This window comes from Lactuca saligna, chromosome 6 (genome assembly GCF_052625555.1).
Source record: "Lactuca saligna cultivar CGN05327 chromosome 6, ASM5262555v1, whole genome shotgun sequence".
In the NCBI taxonomy this organism is placed as follows: domain Eukaryota; kingdom Viridiplantae; phylum Streptophyta; class Magnoliopsida; order Asterales; family Asteraceae; genus Lactuca; species Lactuca saligna.
The window spans coordinates 136,084,036-136,100,420 of record NC_136422.1 but is presented as its reverse complement, the minus strand read 5'-3'; positions in this window follow the sequence as shown (position 1 = coordinate 136,100,420).

The following is a 16,385-nucleotide window of genomic DNA, read 5'->3' as shown; positions in this document are numbered from 1 at the left end:
TGCCTCTTTTCAAAAAATGTCAATATGGTCCTGCCAAAATTAACACTATACTTCCAAATGTCCCTGAGCAACCAATCTTTGGGAAACCTTAGATTGTCCTCGACAATTGCTTAGTCACTTTAGTTATATCCAGTTCTAGACTTTTCCCTTCTAAATGCCCTGAGCATTTGGAAAATTTAGATAGGATGAATATTATAGCACATGAAATCGATCCTATATCCGAAGCATATGGAACACGATTCATGATGTCTCACATAAAGACATGATACTAGACCAGTCTTTTGCTATAGTATTTTTTTTATTTGCCATGTTTTCAAAATTTAACTATGAAGAGGGATGCCGTAGTCGTAATCGAATTTTGATAACGCAATATAGATAGAATTTCTTTGATTTGAACCATTCCAACATAAATCACACACACACACACACACACATATATATATATATATATATATATATATATATCCTTGACTAAAGATGATTAAAATCTCAATCTAAGCTTTTAGAATTGAACTGAAGTATAATTTTCTCTCCCTTAGTTATAGCAAAACAATTTTTCAACCCCTGCAACTTCACGAATTGAAATTTTTGTTTTGCTACAATTAACATTGCTAGCTTGCAATAATAATAATCATAATTATCAGGCTCCCACTAACATGATGATTATTAGCATAACACTTATGCTCCCACTAGATTTGACATGCATTCAAAAATCGGTTGGACTTCTAAAATTTAGATTCATACACCCTTCCGTAGATAGCTCACATGTGTGTCTAAGAAATTTCAAGAACTATGAAAAGGGATGTCGTAATCATAGTCTCAATTGTTTATACCTTTTCCATTTCTCACAAGTCCATGTTAGTGTGCCGGTTAACCACACACATTCCACTAACGACTTTTGAAAATGCAAATAACACAATTGCTATCTACTTAAAATCTACTTAGTGAAAGCGTTTCCTTGCCATCATTCTCATGAATCGGAGATAAACCTTATGACACTTAGATTTTATGGTGTATGAGTTCCTATCCATGTGAATTTGTCAAAACCATAATCATAAGACAAGGTTAGTGACAAATTCAGCCTTACATGGATTGAACTTGTTCAATCTTAATTTCTTGTCACCTGGTAGTACAAAGCCGACCAATGCTTCCATGTTGTTATGCTCACAGTTTAGAACTAACAGAACTCATATGCATAGTCAACTTAATTGGCACAAGAATTGTGTCAACATGATAGGTTACAAACCTCAAGTCATGTGTTAGTGATAAAACATAGGTTTTGATTAAGTCTTGAAACTCTTTCAGGATCTTTAAGGCTCCTACTTTCCTCTTCACATATAAGTTTGCCTAGTCAAGGACCATCCCTTGACAGAACAAATATTCGAGAGTTGGTGCGGATTCTTATCAAGATAAACACTTCACATAATTGGTCTTAGTTGGTCTTTGTCTTATCAAAGACATCACAACTTACCAATTTCAAATGTACAAGAGTAGAAAACATTTTACACTACATTTGATAAGTGCTTTAAACCTTACTTTATGTCACTCAATGTTACAATCATGGAGTATAACTCTAAGAATTGTTTTGGAATGAAGTATGATTCATCTTTTTGATTTTAACCATTCCAACAATTCATGACCCCTCTTCTTAGTCATAACAATGCACTAAGATGTCCTCAGAGTATGAATTTGTGATATGGTATCTTAATCATTAAGATGATCATAAAACACGATACTAAAGTACTCTCCCATCTTTTCAGATTTGAGAAACTTTTATCCCTGCCAAATTTGATTCTTCTCATCCGTTCTGCCAAACATTAAAACCTTTTCAATATTACAGAATTATACTTAAACTTACAAGTATAACCATACTTACAAAACTTTAGTAAATCATGTCAAATCAATCTTTGTGGTGGACCTTGACCAGCACACACCCAGTGTACCCGATCCCTTAGTCCTTTAATTGACTCACATATGCATGTGATCAATGAATTAGTCTCAATTATACAAAGATGAAAATTCTCATTCATCATACAATACAGCTTGTATGATTCCAAGTTTCGGTCCAATTGATGAGAACCTTTCCTCATTTAGTAAATTCTGACATTACCACAACGGAAAGAATCAAATCCACTTTCCAATATTGTTATTACTGGAAACATATAAGCAACAATTTTTCACAAATGCCATTGTAAGGATATTTTTAAAATAAATAAAATTAAAAACCATTTGTTTTTTTATTTTAAAAAACTGTGCGGAAAAACTTATCCTTACAATCCATATGAAAACCTTGTTGTTATCTATTCCTAAATAATATATCATAACTCTCAAGCAACATCTTAAAATTCTGATCACCGAACCATGCGATCGAAGCCCATCTTTGCAATCAGAATCATCATATACTTCGTTTAAGCTTCCTATCTTTTCTTTGATTCTTAAAAACATCAACATGTGACCCATTCACATTATGTAATAATAATCTCCAAATAGGAACTCAATAGAGTTAGACACTGGACTTTAACTGAAGTAGAGTCAAACTTCTTGACTTGATCAACCTTATGATCTTTCAGGTAAATAAGGCAGCTTCGCAATCAGTGTCCCTCCCTTTGGCAATAAAACATATTGACCCTTTGGTAATGGCACATGAGACCATCTCAGACTTAGCCTTTCTCTTTACCATTTGGTCAACCGAGTTGACTATGGCCGATCCGTTTCCATTGGGAAGAGAAATCCTTTTTCTAGATATCCAATGCTACTATTGTCAATGTCCATTTAAGGTTTTGGAAGTTGATCTTCTAACAAAATTTGCTTTACTAGTGTTCCAAATCATCGTTGATTCCGCAGCACCAAGCAAATAGATAAGATCACTAAGGGTCATGTCATAGTCTGTCTCATAGTAGTCCCAAAGGGACTCACTATGTTACCAAGAAAGTGATTGAACATCCAACTTTCACAAGACTTTGACACCCAACTCTCCCGGCTTGTCAATATGTGACTTTATCTCTAAGATGTGAGTACACATAGACTATGCTTGCCAATAGGGCTTGAGTGACCTTAAACTTGTGGGTTAGGGAGAATAAATAGAGGAGGTGGAGGAAGACAAGCATGATGTTGAGGGACATCATCTTTAAGAGGAAAGTTTGTTCCAAGAGATTTAGGAAGATCATAGTTGTCTGAACCAGACATCTATAATGGGAGATAATCAAGTTAGTTGATTCAAAATCCATAATATAACACCCAATATGAAATATTAAGGCTAGGACCCAACAAAATATTTTATAACTTGGAAGAGGGATGCCGTAATCCAAGTTATAAAATATTTGAAGGTAGGCGAATAAAGAGTCACCAATTTCCACCACGAAAACGAAATAATTTTATTAGGTTTTTCCTAGGTTTGAAATTCCTCGATCTCTTGAGATTCATTGAACTTTTCAATGGCATATTTCAATCTCGAGTGTGCCTTTCAAGTTTTGTGACTGGGATGCCGAGGATCACAAAACAAGGTGTGAATAACCATACTAATTCACTTGGTACCCTTAATATTATCACCTAATCAATGTGCCGGTTAACCACACACGCTCCATTGATATATGAAAAACATTAAGTCACCCTTCATGATCCTTACTAGTCCAAGTTAGTGTGCTGGTTAACCACACACGCTCCACCAACGACTTGGTAAGGTACAAAGTGTGAATTCGATGGACTAGCACCATGTTCACATTTTTCCTAAAGTAACTAAGATTGGGAATTAAAATATTTAGTTACTTTATAATAATCATTATACTTTTCATGAGGATTTAAAGTTATTTTCCTACCCGTTCGGCTAACGACCCTCCACCGATCAAGGAAGTGGTGGGTGAGAGTGGACACCCATTAAGTTGCCATTTTATTGTAACGCCCGTAGATAAGGGCTAGTCAATTTAGAGACAATAAGTATCAAAAAATGACTTTTTGATAGAAGATTATTTAGTATGAATAAACCTAACTAAGTTGTAGTATATGGTACAAGGTTTCCATGCATATAAAGAATGCCAAAATCCGAGTTATAACGAAGAAGTTATGACTTGTTAAAGTTTCGCGACAGAACCGACACAACGCTGAATGACGTAAAAAAAATGAATTTACGTTAGACTGATATTTAGCCTTAGCGATCTAAACGAGAATTGAAGATCTCGTTGTTAGTAGCGAAACGACGAAAAGTTAGGCAAGAACGGACGTCGGACGAAGAAGTTATGAATTTATAACGAATTTTTCTGTCTCGACCTATTAAAAATAAATAATAAAAATAAAATTCAAAATTAGCCGACGGATTCTAAACGAAAGTCGAAGAGTGTAGGTTCACCTACGCGTGGATATAAAGAACGTTGAAAACGGAGTTCGTATGAAGAAGATATGAATTTTCGAAGTTTATTAATTAATTAATAATTAAATTTAATTATTAAATCCCGGTATTCTCCGAAGGCAAGTCATCGGACTCATCCGAAGTACGCCCCGCGTACGAGTGTACGCCCCACGTACAGCGAAGCATGACGACCTTCGCACTCGAGTTCTTCGGATGACGCATGCAGTGACGAATTTGGACGCGTACGCCTGTACGCCCCGCGTACTCCGAGGCTCCAGCCTCCTATAAATAGGATGAGAGGGCAGCCGGTTCTTTTGTTCATTTTTTCTCTTCTCTCTCCCGTTTTACATCGATTTGCGTGCCAAAAATACCCCGAAGCTCCAGTATTATTCTCGAGCCTCGAAGCAAGTCCCGAGATCCCGAAGATCCCGAGAAGTGCGGTTCCCGAGCCGAAGCTCTGCCCGCGAGAAGTTCGATTTTTGTGGAGATCTTCCAGATCTACCGAAGAATACTACTTCTGCAAGTCGTAGTGCTGTCCGATCATCTTCTGATCAAGTGAGTATATACTACCTTTCATAAACACGATAATAATACAAGTATGGTTTGAGTGTATTAAGTTTATTATTGTTTATATGTGTGAGTGTGTAATTACTTTCTTCTAACACATAAATATGACGTATTTTCTATGAAATACGTGCTATGTGTTTATATGTTATTTGTCTATTTGAGATGGGCATGGAAATTGGAGTTTTATACAGGTGTTAAATGATTTAAACTGTGTAAGTATTTATATCTACAAAATTGTTGAGTAGAACATAGGTAGATGGAATAGTTGGTGACTATGGAGTTAGCGCCTATTGTATAAACCTTGGCGACGATGTGACTTCGTGCCTATTTGATGAACCTTGGCGACTATGGAGTTAGCGCACGTTGAGTAAACTTTGGCGACTATGGAGTTAGCGCTTGTTGAGTAAGCCTTGGCGACTATGGTGTTAGCGATTGTTAAGTGAACTTTGGTGACTATGGAGTTAGCGCCAGATAACTATGGATTTAGTACTTGATAAATAAGCTTTGGCAGCAATGGAATTCGTGCCAAATTCCTTACGAATAAATGAATGAAGGATAGTTGGTTCTTAGGGTAAAACCTTAAGAAAATAATGGGGATGGGTAATTGGGTTGATTGTTTGCTGATTACATATAATAATTATATTATTGTGGGTTGAAAACCCTATATGCTCACCAGGCTCCCAAGCCTGACCCACTCAGTTTTCTTTTCATTACAGGTAATGGCACAAAGGTATAAGTTGGTGGACTTGACGATAGATTTTGGATTATAGATCAGTAGTTGAATAACTATTGTAAGGTCTATTTTATATTGTTTATGTTTTTGGTCTGTAACGAACATGACATCCGGAGTTTTTATTATTTAACGAAAATATATTCTTTTCGAGAAATGTTTTGATAAATGGTTATCATATTTTATTTTGGGAACAAATTCTGCATCCGTTTTCTTTAAACGATCACTCTGATTTATATATAAAAAAAAGCTTAAATAAATCGGTCTTTTCTGGCCGTGAAATTGGGGATGTCACAGTTGGTATCAGAGCATTAGTTTAAGCGAACTAGGAATATGGATTTATTTCTACACTTAAACTTAGAATGCTAAGCAATGATTGTGAGTTGAGTGTGTCCATTATATTTTAGGTAGTACACCTAAATTGACACAGGCACTATTTTATTTTAGGAAAAATTTCCTAAAATGCTATTATGTGCTAATTGTTATATGTTTGCCATATATGTTGTTAATTGTTCGGATCTATGGTCTGTTGCCGACCGGATCTGGAAACCTTATGTGTTTAGGATTCTAAGCGTGCGTCTACGATATTAGAACTAACATGTAAACGTTTCGGAGTGATAAGGATGATTTGAATATCTATCGTGACTAAGGATCTAATTTCACCTTATTCGGTGTATAGATCAAAAATGGTGAGAACAAGGAGTGGAGTTGGAAATGCTGATGAAAACAGGAATCAAATACCAGTAATTGAACAAATACCTGTTGTAGCAGCAGTGCCTGAACCAATGACAATGGCCGGAGTTCAAGTGATGATCCAGGCAATTTTGAATAATCAGATGGAAGAAACCAGACGTCTGATCAGGCAGAATCGTGAGGAATTGTCAATTCAAGTTGAAGAGCCCGAAGTAAATGGAGGGCAGTCCGAAGGAAGAAACTACAGTGGGACCGTTGGTCAAGCCAACCCACCAATAGTTCGCCAAAAAAACCAGCATAGAGGAAATGATGGACGTGGATGCAAGTACAAGGATTTCATGGCATCCAAACCACCATGTCTTTTTGGGAGCCCAACACCGGTGCAAGTCATGGACTGGATCTCCGAAATGGAAACAATGTTTGAAAGTTGCGAGTGTAGCAACAGACAGAAGACCGCTCTTGCAATCCCTCTGTTAAAATCTAGAGTATTGAGCTGGTGGAAGTTACTGGCTTGTTCGATGCCCAAGGGGGAAGCTAGCAAGATGTCTTGGGAAGAATTCGTGGTGCAACTGAAATTGCAATACTGCTCTGAGCAAGATCTTCTGGAAATCAACAATGAGTTCCAGAATCTGAAGAACGGAGAATTGAGCGTTACTGAATACGCTACGAGCTTTACGGAGAAGATGAAGCTTATTCCACACCTAATTCCAACTGAGCTTTCCAAGGTCAACAAGTTTCCAATGGATTACCAGCGGACTTTGGTCCGATAGTCAAACAAGCAACCACTCTGAAAGCTGCCATCTGGGTAGCCAAGAATGTTGAGACCCAAATAAAAGAAAAGCGTCTGGAAAGAGCTAAAGTTGGAGAGAAAAGGAAGCGTCAAGGATCTTCAATAATCGACAAAGAAAGTAAATTCTCGAAATCTGGGGGAAGAGATGAAGCTAAGTGGTGTGAGAAGTGTAAGAAGAAACACTTCGGGAAATGTAGCAAGGAGATGACTTGCTACAAATGTGGGAAGACAGGGCACTACGCCAACAAGTGCGCACCTATCAAGAAGGTGTGCTATAGGTGTAACGAAGAAGGTCATATTTCTAAAGACTGCCCACAGAAAAACACGCCTCCACAGCCAAGGGCATTCAACATGTTACTCAACGAAGCAGAAAAGGATGGGAGGATTAAAAGATGAAGACTTCATATTAATATATAAAGTCTGTATCAGGAAGCATATCCTGTTAGAGGCATAGTATAGGGTGAACTTGAACTTTTGTGTAATAGTTTTAAGATTTAATATAAACCCTGGTTTTGTTATCTGATGTGTTGAATGATTATATGATTCATGTATGGTGACTTGGTTAACTGCGAGACAATACTTGGGACGAGTATGAGTAGGTGAGAATAGTTGTAGAGATCTATACTAACGGAAGCACAAGACTCACGCTTGGATCAGGGGAAGTCACAAGGTTATCAAGAAGCTAGTAATTAATTTCGTTTTATTCAAGTTTGTCATTTCCCTTGTTTCGGTAATGACTAGAAGGATGATGGTTATTCCGACCCCATATTAATTGAGTCCGACCGCGATGAGAGGTCATCGGGGCACGACCCATCGGTTAGTTACAATAGATAAATGAATGTATTTATCCTTAGAAGAAGAAGGAGTCCACAATAAGGATTTATTTTGTAACTTAAAGATGTCGATCTAAAGTCCAACGTAGTACGAAGAGTAGATGCAGGGTTGAGCATCAAGGTTATTACTTAGAATGGAGAGATAACTTATGGAGTCAGTATACAAATCCTATTTCGTTGATGATTCCGGGACGTGATCATCCTAAAGGGGAGATAATTGTAACGCCCGTAGATCAGGGCTAGTCAATTTAGAGACAATAAGCGTCAACAAATGACTTTTTGATAGAAGATTATTTATGATGAATAAACCTAACTAAGTTGTAGTATATGTTACACGGTTTTCGTGCATATAAAGAACGCCAAAATCCGAGTTATAACGAAGAAGTTATGACTTGTTAAAGTTTCGCGACAGAACCGGCACAACACTGAATGACGTAAAAAAATGAATTTACGTTAGAGTGATATTTAGCCTTAGCGAATCGAAGATCTCGTTGTTAGTAGCGAAACGACGAAAAGTTAGGCAAGAACGGACGTCGGACGAAGAAGTTATGATTTTATAACGAAATTTTCTGTCCCGACCTATTAAAAATAAATAATAAAAATAAAATTCAAAATTAGCTGATGGTGTCTAAACGAAAGTCGAAGAGCGTAGTCTCACCTACGCGTGGATATAAAGAACGTTGAAAACGGAGTTCGTATGAAGAAGATATGAATTTTCGAAGTTTATTAATTAATTAATAATTAAATTTAATTATTAAATCCTGATATTATCCGAACGCGAGTCATCGGACTCATCCGAAGTACGCCCCACGTACAGCGAAGCATGACGACCTTCGCACTCGAGTTCTTCGGATGACACATGCAGTGACGAATTCGGACGCGTACGCCCCACGTATTCCGAGGCTCCAGCCTCCTATAAATAGGATGCGAGGGCAGCCGGTTCTTTTGTTCATTTTCTCTCTTCTCTCTCCTGTTTTACATCGATTTGCGTGCTAGAAATACCCTGAAGCCCCGGTATTATTCTCGAGCCCCGAAGCAAGTCCCGAGATCCCGAAGATCCGAGAAGTGCGGTTCCCGAGCCGAAGCTCCGCCCGCGAGAAGTTCGATTTTTGTGGAGATCTTCCAGATCTACCGAAGAATACTACTTCTGCAAGTCGTAGTGCTGTCCGATCATCTTCTGATCAAGTGAGTGTATACTACCTTTCATAAACACGATAATAATACAAGTATGGTTTGAGTGTATTAAGTTTATTGTTGTTTATATGTGTGAATGTGTAGTTACTTTCTTCTAACACATAAATATGACGTATTTGCTATGAAATACGTGTTATATGTGTATATGTTTTTTGTCTATTTGAGACGGGCATGGAAATTGGAGTTTTATACAGGTGTTAAATGATTTAAACTGTGTAAGTATTTATATCTACAAAATTGTTGGGTAGAACATAGGTAGATGGAATAGTTGGTGACTATGGAGTTAGCGCTTATTGTATAAACCTTGGCGACGATGTGACTTCGTGCCTATTTGATGAACCTTGGCGACTATGGAGTTAGCGCACGTTGAGTAAACTTTGGCGACTATGGAGTTAGCGCTTGTTGAGTAAGCCTTGGCGACTATGGAGTTAGCACTTGTTAAGTGAACTTTGGTGACTATGGAGTTAGCGCCAGATAACTATGGATTTAGTACTTGATAAATAAGCTTTGGCTGCAATGGAATTCGTGCCAAATTCCTTACGAATAAATGAATGAAGGATAGTTGGTTCTTAGGGTAAAACCTTAAGAAAATAATGAGGATGGGTAATTGGGTTGATTGTTTGCTGATTACATATAATAATTATATTATTGTGGGTTGAAAACCCTATATGCTCACCAGGCTCCCAAGCCTGACCCGCTCAGTTTTCTTTTCATTACAGGTAATGGCACAAGGGTATAAGTTGGTGGACTTGACGAGATATTTTGGATTATAGATCAGTAGTTGAATAACTATTGTAAGGTCTATTTTATATTGTTTATGCTTTTGGTCTGTAACGAACATGACATCCCGAGTTTTTATTATTTAACGAAAATACATTCTTTTCGAGAAATGTTTTGATAAATGGTTATCATATTTTATTTTGGGAACAAATTCTGCAACCGTTTTCTTTAAACGATCACTCTGATTTATAAAAAAAAAGCTTAAACAAATCGGTCTTTTCTGGCCGTGAAATTGGGGATGTCACATTTATAGGCAACAACCTTATACCCTCCTTATACACCGACTTCGTGAATGAGGTCTACTAACAGTAAAACGACTTAATCTTATACATATATATAAATATTAACCATTAATCTTATAATATTATAAGGGTTGAATTTTAACTTTTAAAACTTCTAGGGTATGGAATTAAAGTGTGTGTGAGACTTTACAAATTCCAAAACTTGAGGACAAGTTTTGAACAATTCAAAAACTTTTGGATATTCATAACTTATGAGTTTTAATTAAGTGTTTAAAACTTTTAATGAAGAGTCTGTAACGCCCGGGTTTCAGGGCTAAGCATTTTTGTCAATGCAATAGTCTAGGTCAACTCTTGTAACTCTTTTTGAAGTAATAGAGATGAAATAGTTGAGTATTATGTGAATTATGTGTGTTTATGTGTTTATTATTTTATTATAAATGTATAATTAATAAAGAATAAAAATGAGCATCAAAATTAAAGTGTGAGATAATCCCGATATCTCTACATAAAGTTGTAGAATATGTCTCAAGGTTTCCGTACATATAAAGAACGCCGAAATTCGAGTTATAACGAAGAAGTTATGACCCGTCGAAGTTTCGCGACAGAACCGACACGATACCGGAAAGCGTAAATAGTGAATTTACGATAGAGCGAGATTTAGCGTTAGCGATCTAAACGAAAGTCGTAGAATATGTTAAATTGAGAACATCGATAAAAAGAACGCCCAAATCTGACTTCGTATGAAGAAGTTATGATTTTTCGAAGTTTCGGAATAGTAGTGTACAACCCTAAATTCGAATATTAGATCGAGTGATTTTTAGCCAGCACGACCTAAACGAGAATCGAAGATCTCGTTGAGAGTAGCATAACGAGAAAAAGATGGGCGAAAACGGATGTCGGATGAAGCACTTATGAGGATTTAACGGACCAATCCTGTCCCGGCCCGTTGATAATATAAGATTTAAAATCAAGCCAAAATTAGCCGATGAAGTCTGAACGAAAGTTGTAGAGTACGTTCCCACCTTCACATGGATATAAAGAACTTCGAAAACGGAGCTTGTATGCGAAAGTTATGAATTTTTAAAGTTGAAGCATGAAATTGCGAAACTTGTTGCGAAGCTGATGACGTGGCACAATCCCAGCCGTCGCTTGCGGCCCACGGTCTTCGCTTCGGATTGAGACACGCCCCTTCACATTACGCCCTGCGTACCTCCGGCCTTATCCTTCCGAGTCCGAGTGCGAGCCAACTGGTGCAAGCTGGCAACCACCTCCGAGCTACGCCCCGCGTAGAGCTCCGAACGCCCAGCGTAGCGAGGCCCTCGCGCCTATAAAACCCTAGTGGTATCAATACTAGGTTTTATCAAAGGAATATCATTTTGAGAGTATTGAAGCGCTGTCCGAGTGCTGAGTCACCACCTAATCAGGTGAGTGCATAGTTACTTTCAGCTTACACATAGATATGAAGTATTTTATATAAATTACGGGCTATGTGTGCATATTATCTGAATACTTGCTATCTATGCTGGATGAACGTTTTTATACATGTTTTCAATGATTTAAACTGTATATGTATTTTATATCTACGAAAATGTTGGGGTAAAACATGGGTAGATGTAATAGGCGATGTGTGATAAAATGATGAGAGGCCTCAATGTTGTTGTTGTTGATCCAGTCATCTAGCGGAGTATAGATGACGACCACGGACTCTTCTAGACAGTCCAGGGGAACACTAGCAGGCTCGCAACCTGTAGGTGTTGTGAATGATGTGTTCACCGGTGTACTCCATCCCCCACATGGTTGCCTATTTGGACATTTATTGCTGAGGAATCCCCTTAGCAGTAGTGTCCGTCCCGATGATGATCCTTAGGCTAGGTCCCTTATGATAGGTGTTTAGGGACGTAAAGTGAGGATAACGGGAACGGGTAATCTGGTTATTGTTGATTGATGAAATTAATAAACTTATTTATTGTGGGTTGAAAACCCTATGTGCTCACCAGGCTCCCAAGCCTGACCCACTCAGTTTTATGTATTACAGGTAATGGCGCATGAGCATAGGTGTGATGTTTTGGACGAGGGATTACGGATATAGGCCTGTAGATATGAAATAATGTAGTAAGACTTATATTGTACTGTTTATACTTTTGATCTGTACAAACATGACATCCCGAGTCTTTTAATGAAATACATTTCTATGGAAATGCTTTTGATAAATCTTTATCATATTATTGTTTTGGGACAAATTCCGCAACCCTTTTATTAAAAGATAACTCTGATTTTGAAATAAAGTATAAACAAAGCCGGTCTTTTCTGGCCGTGATTTTGGGGATGTCACAGTTGGTATCAGAGCATTAGTTTAAGTGAACTAGGAATTTGTAGGATTTCTAGACTTAAACTTAGAATGCTAAGCGATGATTGTGAGGTGTGAGCACTAGCTTATTTTAGGAATTGTGCCTAAAATGCTTTTATGTGCTAAATGCTTTATACATGATATGCTGTTATTTTGTTCGGATCTATGGTCTGTTGCTGACCGGATTTGGAAACCTTATGTGTTTAGGATTCTAAACGTACAATTACGATATTAGAACTAGCATGTAAACGTTTCGGAGTGATAAGGACGATTTAAACGTCTATCCTAAATAAAGATCTAAATTCACCTTATTCGGTGTATAGATCAAGATGGCAAGGACCCGTAGTGGAAATGTGAATGCAAATGGGAACAGAAACCAACCCCCAGTAATTGAACAGATACCCATTGTGGTAGCCGCTGCTGAGCCAGTAACAATGGCCGGAGTGCAAGCGATGATCCAAGCGATGTTGGATCGTCAAATGGAAGAAACTAGACGTTTGCTCCAGCAAAATCGAGAGGAAGCAACTATTCAAATCGAACAGCCCGAGTTGAACGAAGGGCAGACTGAGGAAGGAGACTACAGTGGAACTGTTGGTCAAGTCAACCCACCAATAGTCCTACAAAACAACCATGATGACGAAGTTGAGAGGAATGGATGCAAGTACAAGGATTTTCTGACTTGCAAGCCATCGACTTTCACGGGAAAGGAAGATCCAATCAGGGTCATGGATTGGATCTCGAAGATGGAGTTAGCTTTCATGACGTGCAGTTGCAGAGGAAAGCTACAGACCACGTTTGCAGTGCGTCAGTTTCGAGGAGGCGCTGTATGTTGGTGGAATACCTTGGGGAAGACTTTAAGCCCCAACAAGCCCCTCCAACTGACATGGGCATAATTTCTGGTGCAATTCAAACGGAAGTACTGCTCAACCCAAAACCTGCTAGAGTTAGAGAACCAGTTTCTAAACCTGAAGAAGGGAAGCATGTCAATCGATGAATACACGAACAACTTCACAGAAAAGATGGAGTTTGCCTTGCGTCTTGTTCCGGATGAGCTAACGAAAATTGATAAGTACGCAAAGGGACTTCCATGGGAGTACGTGGTGCCAGTGCGTAAGGCACCTACTTTGGAGGCAGCTATCTGGGCTGCCAAGTCCGTGGAGGACATGATTAAGGGAAGAGCTGCCAGCAAAATCGAGGTTGGTGAGAAACGGAAGTTCGATGGATCCTCGAAGTCCAACAAGAAGAGTAGATTCTCGAAATCTGGTTCGAGAGGAGGAGGATCAGAAGCGAAGTGGTGTGACAAGTGCAAGAAGAAGCACTCTGGGAAGTGTGATGGAGGGGTCACTTGTTACAAATGCGGAAAGCCTGGGCACTATGCCAATGAATGCACCCACAACCAGAAGGCCTGTTATGGGTGTAATGAAGAAGGGAACATTTTGAAGGACTACCCGAAGAAGAAGGAGGCAGGAAGACCCAACATACCTCCAAATCCGAAGGCAAGAGCCTTCCAGATGACACTCGAGGCTGCAAAGGAGGCAGCAGACGTCGCTTCAGGTACCTTTCTTGTAAATGGTTTGCCTGAAAATATACTGTTTGATTCCGGAGCCAACTACTCCTTTGTGTCGCATAAATTTAGTGCGAAATTAGCATTACCTGTAGAAAAACTTGATAACGCCCTGATTGTAGAAGTTGCCAGTGGCAAATTCGTACCTGTTAGTAATCGTATTAGGAACATCGTCATTGACCTAAACGGAAACGAATTTCATGAGGAACTATTACCCATAGAGTTAAACGGTTTCGACATCGTTTTGGGTATGGATTGGCTTAGCGCCAACGATGTCGAGATATTATGCCGAAAGAAGATAGTTAGGATAAACCCACCCGGAAAGGAATCATTTATGGTGTACGGGGACAAACGCAGAGTGAATTCTGGAATCATCTCCCTGATGAAAGCCAGGAAATGTTTGTCCAAGGGATGTGCATCCTACTTGGCATTCGTAATCGATGCTAAGAAGGAAAAGAAAGAGGTGCAGAATATACCGATTGTGTGTGATTATCCAGAAGTGTTTCCCGAAGATCTTCCTGGATTACCACCTGATAGACAAGTGGAGTTTCGTATAGACTTGTTACCAGGAACAACACCGATAGCAAAGGCACCTTATCGATTAGCACCGACGGAGATGAAGGAGCTCATGATGCAACTTCAGGAGCTGTTGGACAACAGTTTCATTCGACCTAGTTCATCACCCTGGGGAGCTCCGGTGTTATTCGTGAAGAAGAAGGATGGAAGCATGAGGATGTGCATAGACTACCGAGAGCTGAATAAGGCAACAGTGAAGAACAAGTATCCATTGCCAAGGATTGATGACCTATTCGATCAGCTGCAAGGTTCGAGCTACTTCTCAAAGATCGATCTTAGGTCAGGATATCATCAGCTGAAGGTGAGAGAGCAGGATATTGAGAAGACTGCATTCAGAACAAGATATGGACACTACGAGTTCTTGGTTATGTCATTCGGACTAACCAATGCTCCCGCAACATTCATGGATTTGATGAAAAGGGTTTGTAAACCATTCCTCAATAAATCTGTGATAGTGTTCATCAACGACATTCTCATCTACTCGAAAAGCCAGGAGGAGCATGGCAAGCATCTACGAGAAGTGTTGGAGGTTTTAAAGAAGGAGAAGCTTTTTGCAAAGTTCTACAAATGCGACTTTTGGATACGGGAAGTCCAATTCTTGGGTCATGTTGTTAACCAAGAGGGAATAATGGTTGACCCCGCCAAGATCGAGGCTGTAATGAAGTGGGAACGTCCAAAGAGTCCCACGGAGATTCGAAGCTTTCTAGGATTAGCCGGATATTACCGACGATTTATCCAAGGCTTTTCTTCGATAGCTGCTCCATTAACATATTTGAACCATAAAGGAGCTACGTATACATGGAGTGAGAAGCACGATGAGGCATTCGAGAAGCTAAAGAAGAAGTTATGTGAAGCACCGATACTTTCTCTACCCGATGGAGTTGAAGACTTTGTGGTTTATAGTGATGCATCTGGAGTCGGGTTGGGTTTTGTTCTGACCCAAAGAGAAAAGGTGATAGCATACGCATCTCGACAATTTAAAGAGCACGAAAAGAACTACCCCACTCATGATCTGGAGTTGGCAGCGGTAGTATTTGCTTTAAAGATATGGAGGCATTACCTCTACGGCACGAAGTGCAAGCTTTTCACTGATCATAAGAGTCTCCAGTATCTCTTTAATCAGAAGGAGTTGAACATGAGGCAATGATGCTGGCTAGAACTTCTCAAGGACTACGACTGTGAGATACTTTACCACCCAGGTAAAGCAAATATTGTTGCTGATGCTCTCAGTCGGAAAGTCAATCTTGAAAGGAAAAGGCCAAGAGCGTTAAGAATTGAAGTCGTCTCGACGATTGTGGAAAGTATCAGGAAAGCTCAAGAAGAAGCTTTAGAGAAGAATGACCGAAAGGAAGAACGTTTGGGAAAAACGTTAGTGTTCGGTACAAACAGTCGAGGACTGAATGTATTCCAAGATCGAATTTGGGTACCTAAAACGGGAGGAATAAGAGATCTTCTGATGGAAGAAGCACATAAGACCATGTACTTAATTCATCCCGGTAGCACTAAAATGTATAGGGACCTAAAACCCTACTACTGGTGGCCGACGATGAAGCTCGATGTTGCGAAGTATGTGGATGAGTGCGTAACATGTGCGAGAGTTAAGGCACAACATCAAAAACCGTATGGGAGTTTAGAACCCTTACCTGTACCCATGGGTAAATGGGAAGACATCACCATGGATTTTGTGACTAAACTGCCCAGAACAAAGAACGGACACGGCATGATTT